The sequence below is a fragment of the Mustelus asterias genome, unplaced genomic scaffold (genome assembly GCF_964213995.1).
Source record: "Mustelus asterias unplaced genomic scaffold, sMusAst1.hap1.1 HAP1_SCAFFOLD_1355, whole genome shotgun sequence".
Lineage (NCBI taxonomy): Eukaryota > Metazoa > Chordata > Chondrichthyes > Carcharhiniformes > Triakidae > Mustelus > Mustelus asterias.
Window position 1 is genome coordinate 1 of NW_027591300.1, and position 6,497 is coordinate 6,497.

Genomic DNA, 6,497 nt, shown 5'->3' on the forward strand with positions numbered 1-6,497 from the left:
ACTCTCTCTCTCTGTCGCTCCAGTCTCTCTCTCTCTCTCTATTCTCACACTCACTCTCTCTCTCTGTCGCTCCAGTCTCTCTCTCTATTCTCACACTCACTGTCTCTGTCGCTCCAGTCTCTCTCTCTATTCTCACACTCACTCTCTCTCTCTGTCGCTCCAGTCTCTCTCTCTATTCTCACACTCACTCTCTCTCTCTGTCGCTCCAGTCTCTCTCTCTATTCTCACACTCACTCTCTCTCTGTCGCTCCAGTCTCTCTCCCTCTCTATTCTCACACTCACACTCTCTCTGTCGCTCCAGTCTCTCTCTCTATTCTCACACTCACTCTCTCTCTGTCGCTCCAGTCTCTCTCTCTCTCTATTCTCACACTCACTCTCTCTCTGTCGCTCCAGTCTCTCTCTCTCTATTCTCATACTCACTCTCTCTCTGTCGCTCCAGTCTCTCTCTCTCTCTATTCTCACACTCACTCTCTCTCTCTGTCGCTCCAGTCTCTCTCTCTCTCTCTATTCTCACACTCACTCTCTCTCTCTGTCGCTCCAGTCTCTCTCTCTATTCTCACACTCACTCTCTCTCTGTCGCTCCAGTCTCTCTCTCTCTCTATTCTCACACTCACTCTCTCTCTGTCGCTCCAGTCTCTCTCTCTCTCTCTATTCTCACACTCACTCTCTCTCTCTGTCGCTCCAGTCTCTCTCTCTCTATTCTCACACTCACTCTCTCTCTGTCGCTCCAGTCTCTCTCTCTCTCTATTCTCACACTCACTCTCTCTCTGTCGCTCCAGTCTCTCTCTCTCTATTCTCACACTCACTCTCTCTCTGTCGCTCCAGTCTCTCTCTCTATTCTCACACTCACTCTCTCTCTGTCGCTCCAGTCTCTCTCTCTCTATTCTCACACTCACTCTCTCTCTGTCGCTCCAGTCTCTCTCTCTATTCTCACACTCACTCTCTCTCTGTCGCTCCAGTCTCTCTCTCTCTATTCTCACACTCACACTCTCTCTGTCGCTCCAGTCTCTCTCTCTCTCTATTCTCACACTCACTCTCTCTCTCTGTCGCTCCAGTCTCTCTCTCTATTCTCACACTCACTCTCTCTCTGTCGCTCCAGTCTCTCTCTCTATTCTCACACTCACTCTCTCTCTGTCGCTCCAGTCTCTCTCTCTCTATTCTCACACTCACTCTCTCTCTGTCGCTCCAGTCTCTCTCTCTCTCTCTATTCTCACACTCACTCTCTCTCTGTCGCTCCAGTCTCTCTCTCTATTCTCACACTCACTCTCTCTCTGTCGCTCCAGTCTCTCTCTCTCTATTCTCACACTCACTCTCTCTCTCTGTCGCTCCAGTCTCTCTCTCTATTCTCACACTCACTCTCTCTCTGTCGCTCCAGTCTCTCTCTCTATTCTCACACTCACTCTCTCTCTGTCGCTCCAGTCTCTCTCTCTCTCTATTCTCACACTCACTCTCTCTCTGTCGCTCCAGTCTCTCTCTCTCTCTCTATTCTCACACTCACTCTCTCTCTGTCGCTCCAGTCTCTCTCTCTATTCTCACACTCACTCTCTCTCTGTCGCTCCAGTCTCTCTCTCTCTATTCTCACACTCACTCTCTCTCTGTCGCTCCAGTCTCTCTCTCTCTATTCTCACACTCACTCTCTCTCTGTCGCTCCAGTCTCTCTCTCTCTATTCTCACACTCACACTCTCTCTGTCGCTCCAGTCTCTCTCTCTCTCTATTCTCACACTCACTCTCTCTCTGTCGCTCCAGTCTCTCTCTCTATTCTCACACTCACTCTCTCTCTGTCGCTCCAGTCTCTCTCTCTATTCTCACACTCACTCTCTCTCTGTCGCTCCAGTCTCTCTCTCTCTATTCTCACACTCACTCTCTCTCTGTCGCTCCAGTCTCTCTCTCTATTCTCACACTCACTCTCTCTCTCTGTCGCTCCAGTCTCTCTCTCTATTCTCACACTCACTCTCTCTCTGTCGCTCCAGTCTCTCTCTCTATTCTCACACTCACTCTCTCTCTGTCGCTCCAGTCTCTCTCTCTATTCTCACACTCACTCTCTCTCTGTCGCTCCAGTCTCTCTCTCTATTCTCACACTCACTCTCTCTCTGTCGCTCCAGTCTCTCTCTCTATTCTCACACTCACTCTCTCTCTGTCGCTCCAGTCTCTCTCTCTCTATTCTCACACTCACTCTCTCTCTGTCGCTCCAGTCTCTCTCTCTATTCTCACACTCACTCTCTCTCTCTGTCGCTCCAGTCTCTCTCTCTATTCTCACACTCACTCTCTCTCTGTCGCTCCAGTCTCTCTCTCTATTCTCACACTCACTCTCTCTCTGTCGCTCCAGTCTCTCTCTCTATTCTCACACTCACTCTCTCTCTGTCGCTCCAGTCTCTCTCTCTATTCTCACACTCACTCTCTCTCTGTCGCTCCAGTCTCTCTCTCTATTCTCACACTCACTCTCTCTCTGTCGCTCCAGTCTCTCTCTCTATTCTCACACTCACTCTCTCTCTCTGTCGCTCCAGTCTCTCTCTCTATTCTCACACTCACTCTCTCTCTCTGTCGCTCCAGTCTCTCTCTCTATTCTCACACTCACTCTCTCTCTGTCGCTCCAGTCTCTCTCTCTATTCTCACACTCACTCTCTCTCTCTGTCGCTCCAGTCTCTCTCTCTATTCTCACACTCACTCTCTCTCTCTGTCGCTCCAGTCTCTCTCTCTATTCTCACACTCACTCTCTCTCTCTGTCGCTCCAGTCTCTCTCTCTATTCTCACACTCACTCTCTCTCTCTGTCGCTCCAGTCTCTCTCTCTCTATTCTCACACTCACTCTCTCTCTGTCGCTCCAGTCTCTCTCTCTATTCTCACACTCACTCTCTCTCTCTGTCGCTCCAGTCTCTCTCTCTATTCTCACACTCACTCTCTCTCTGTCGCTCCAGTCTCTCTCTCTATTCTCACACTCACTCTCTCTCTGTCGCTCCAGTCTCTCTCTCTATTCTCACACTCACTCTCTCTCTGTCGCTCCAGTCTCTCTCTCTATTCTCACACTCACTCTCTCTCTGTCGCTCCAGTCTCTCTCTCTATTCTCACACTCACTCTCTCTCTGTCGCTCCAGTCTCTCTCTCTCTCTATTCTCACACTCACTCTCTCTCTCTGTCGCTCCAGTCTCTCTCTCTATTCTCACACTCACTCTCTCTCTGTCGCTCCAGTCTCTCTCTCTATTCTCACACTCACTCTCTCTCTGTCGCTCCAGTCTCTCTCTCTATTCTCACACTCACTCTCTCTCTGTCGCTCCAGTCTCTCTCTCTATTCTCACACTCACTCTCTCTCTGTCGCTCCAGTCTCTCTCTCTATTCTCACACTCACTCTCTCTCTGTCGCTCCAGTCTCTCTCTCTATTCTCACACTCACTCTCTCTCTCTGTCGCTCCAGTCTCTCTCTCTATTCTCACACTCACTCTCTCTCTCTGTCGCTCCAGTCTCTCTCTCTATTCTCACACTCACTCTCTCTCTCTGTCGCTCCAGTCTCTCTCTCTATTCTCACACTCACTCTCTCTCTCTGTCGCTCCAGTCTCTCTCTCTATTCTCACACTCACTCTCTCTCTCTGTCGCTCCAGTCTTCTCTCTCTGTCGCTCCAGTCTCTCTCTCTCTATTCTCACACTCACTCTCTCTCTGTCGCTCCAGTCTCTCTCTCTCTATTCTCACACTCACTCTCTCTCTGTCGCTCCAGTCTCTCTCTCTCTATATTCTCACACTCACTCTCTCTGTCGCTCCAGTCTCTCTCTCTCTCTCTATTCTCACACTCACTCTCTCTCGGTCGCTCCAGTCTCTCTCTCTCTATTCTCACACTCACTCTCTCTCTGTCGCTCCAGTCTCTCTCTCTCTCTCTCTATTCTCACACTCACTCTCTCTCTGTCGCTCCAGTCTCTCTCTCTATTCTCACACTCACTCTCTCTCTGTCGCTCCAGTCTCTCTCTCTCTCTATTCTCACACTCACTCTCTCTCTGTCGCTCCAGTCTCTCTCTCTCTCTATTCTCACACTCACTCTCTCTCTGTCGCTCCAGTCTCTCTCTCTCTCTATTCTCACACTCACTCTCTCTCTGTCGCTCCAGTCTCTCTCTCTCTCTATTCTCACACTCACTCTCTCTCTCTGTCGCTCCAGTCTCTCTCTCTATTCTCACACTCACTCTCTCTCTCTGTCGCTCCAGTCTCTCTCTCTATTCTCACACTCACTCTCTCTCTCTGTCGCTCCAGTCTCTCTCTCTATTCTCACACTCACTCTCTCTCTCTGTCGCTCCAGTCTCTCTCTCTATTCTCACACTCACTCTCTCTCTGTCGCTCCAGTCTCTCTCTCTATTCTCACACTCACTCTCTCTCTCTGTCGCTCCAGTCTCTCTCTCTATTCTCACACTCACTCTCTCTCTGTCGCTCCAGTCTCTCTCTCTCTCTACTCTCACACTCACACTCTCTCTGTCGCTCCAGTCTCTCTCTCTCTCTATTCTCACACTCACTCTCTCTCTCTGTCGCTCCAGTCTCTCTCTCTCTCTCTATTCTCACACTCACTCTCTCTCTCTGTCGCTCCAGTCTCTCTCTCTATTCTCACACTCACTCTCTCTCTCTGTCGCTCCAGTCTCTCTCTCTATTCTCACACTCACACTCTCTCTGTTGCTCCAGTCTCTCTCTCTATTCTCACACTCACTCTCTCTCTGTCGCTCCAGTCTCTCTCTCTCTCTCTCTCTCTATTCTCACACTCACTCTCTCTCTGTCGCTCCAGTCTCTCTCTCTCTATTCTCACACTCACTCTCTCTGTCGCTCCAGTCTCTCTCTCTTATTCTCACACTCACTCTCTCTGTCGCTCCAGCCTCTCTCTCTCTATTCTCACACTCACTCTCTCTGTCGCTCCAGTCTCTCTCTCTCTATTCTCACACTCACTCTCTCTGTCGCTCCAGTCTCTCTCTCTATTCTCACACTCACTCTCTCTCTGTTGCTCCAGTCTCTCTCTCTATTCTCACACTCACTCTCTCTCTGTTGCTCCAGTCTCTCTCTCTCTCTATTCTCACACTCACTCTCTCTCTGTCGCTCCAGTCTCTCTCTCTCTCTCTATTCTCACACTCACTCTCTCTCTGTCGCTCCAGTCTCTCTCTATTCTCACACTCACTCTCTCTCTCTGTCGCTCCAGTCTCTCTCTCTCTATTCTCACACTCACTCTCTCTCTGTTGCTCCAGTCTCTCTCTCTATTCTCACACTCACTCTCTCTCTCTCTGTCGCTCCAGTCTCTCTCTCTATTCTCACACTCACTCTCTCTCTCTGTCGCTCCAGTCTCTCTCTCTAGTCTCACACTCACTCTCTCTCTGTCGCTCCAGTCTCTCTCTCTATTCTCACACTCACTCTCTCTCTGTCGCTCCAGTCTCTCTCTCTATTCTCACACTCACTCTCTCTCTCTCTGTCGCTCCAGTCTCTCTCTCTATTCTCACACTCACTCTCTCTCTCTCTCTCTCTGTCGCTCCAGTCTCTCTCTCTATTCTCACACTCACTCTCTCTCTCTGTCGCTCCAGTCTCTCTCTCTCTATTCTCACACTCACTCTCTCTGTCGCTCCAGTCTCTCTCTCTATTCTCACACTCACTCTCTCTCTGTTGCTCCAGTCTCTCTCTCTATTCTCACACTCACTCTCTCTCTGTTGCTCCAGTCTCTCTCTCTGTTGCTCCAGTCTCTCTCTCTCTCTATTCTCACACTCACTCTCTCTCTGTCGCTCCAGTCTCTCTCTCTCTCTCTATTCTCACACTCACTCTCTCTCTGTCGCTCCAGTCTCTCTCTCTATTCTCACACTCACTCTCTCTCTGTCGCTCCAGTCTCTCTCTCTATTCTCACACTCACTCTCTCTCTGTCGCTCCAGTCTCTCTCTCTATTCTCACACTCACTCTCTCTCTGTCGCTCCAGTCTCTCTCTCTCTCTATTCTCACACTCACTCTCTCTCTGTCGCTCCAGTCTCTCTCTCTCTATTCTCACACTCACTCTCTCTCTCTCTGTCGCTCCCGTCTCTCTCTCTATTCTCACACTCACTCTCTCTCTGTCGCTCCAGTCTCTCTCTCTATTCTCACACTCTCACTCTCTCTGTCCCTCCAGTCTCTCTCTCTCTATTCTCACACTCACTCTCTCTCTGTCGCTCCAGTCTCTCTCTCTCTCTATTCTCACACTCACTCTCTCTCTCTCTATTCTCACACTCACTCTCTCTCTGTCGCTCCAGTCTCTCTCTCTCTCTATTCTCACACTCACTCTCTCTCTGTCGCTCCAGTCTCTCTCTCTATTCTCACACTCACTCTCTCTCTGTCGCTCCAGTCTCTCTCTCTCTATTCTCACACTCACTCTCTCTCTGTCGCTCCAGTCTCTCTCTCTCTCTATTCTCACACTCACTCTCTCTCTGTCGCTCCAGTCTCTCTCTCTATTCTCACACTCACTCTCTCTCTGTCGCTCCAGTCTCTCTCTCTCTATTCTCACACTCACTCTCTGTCGCTCCAGTCTCT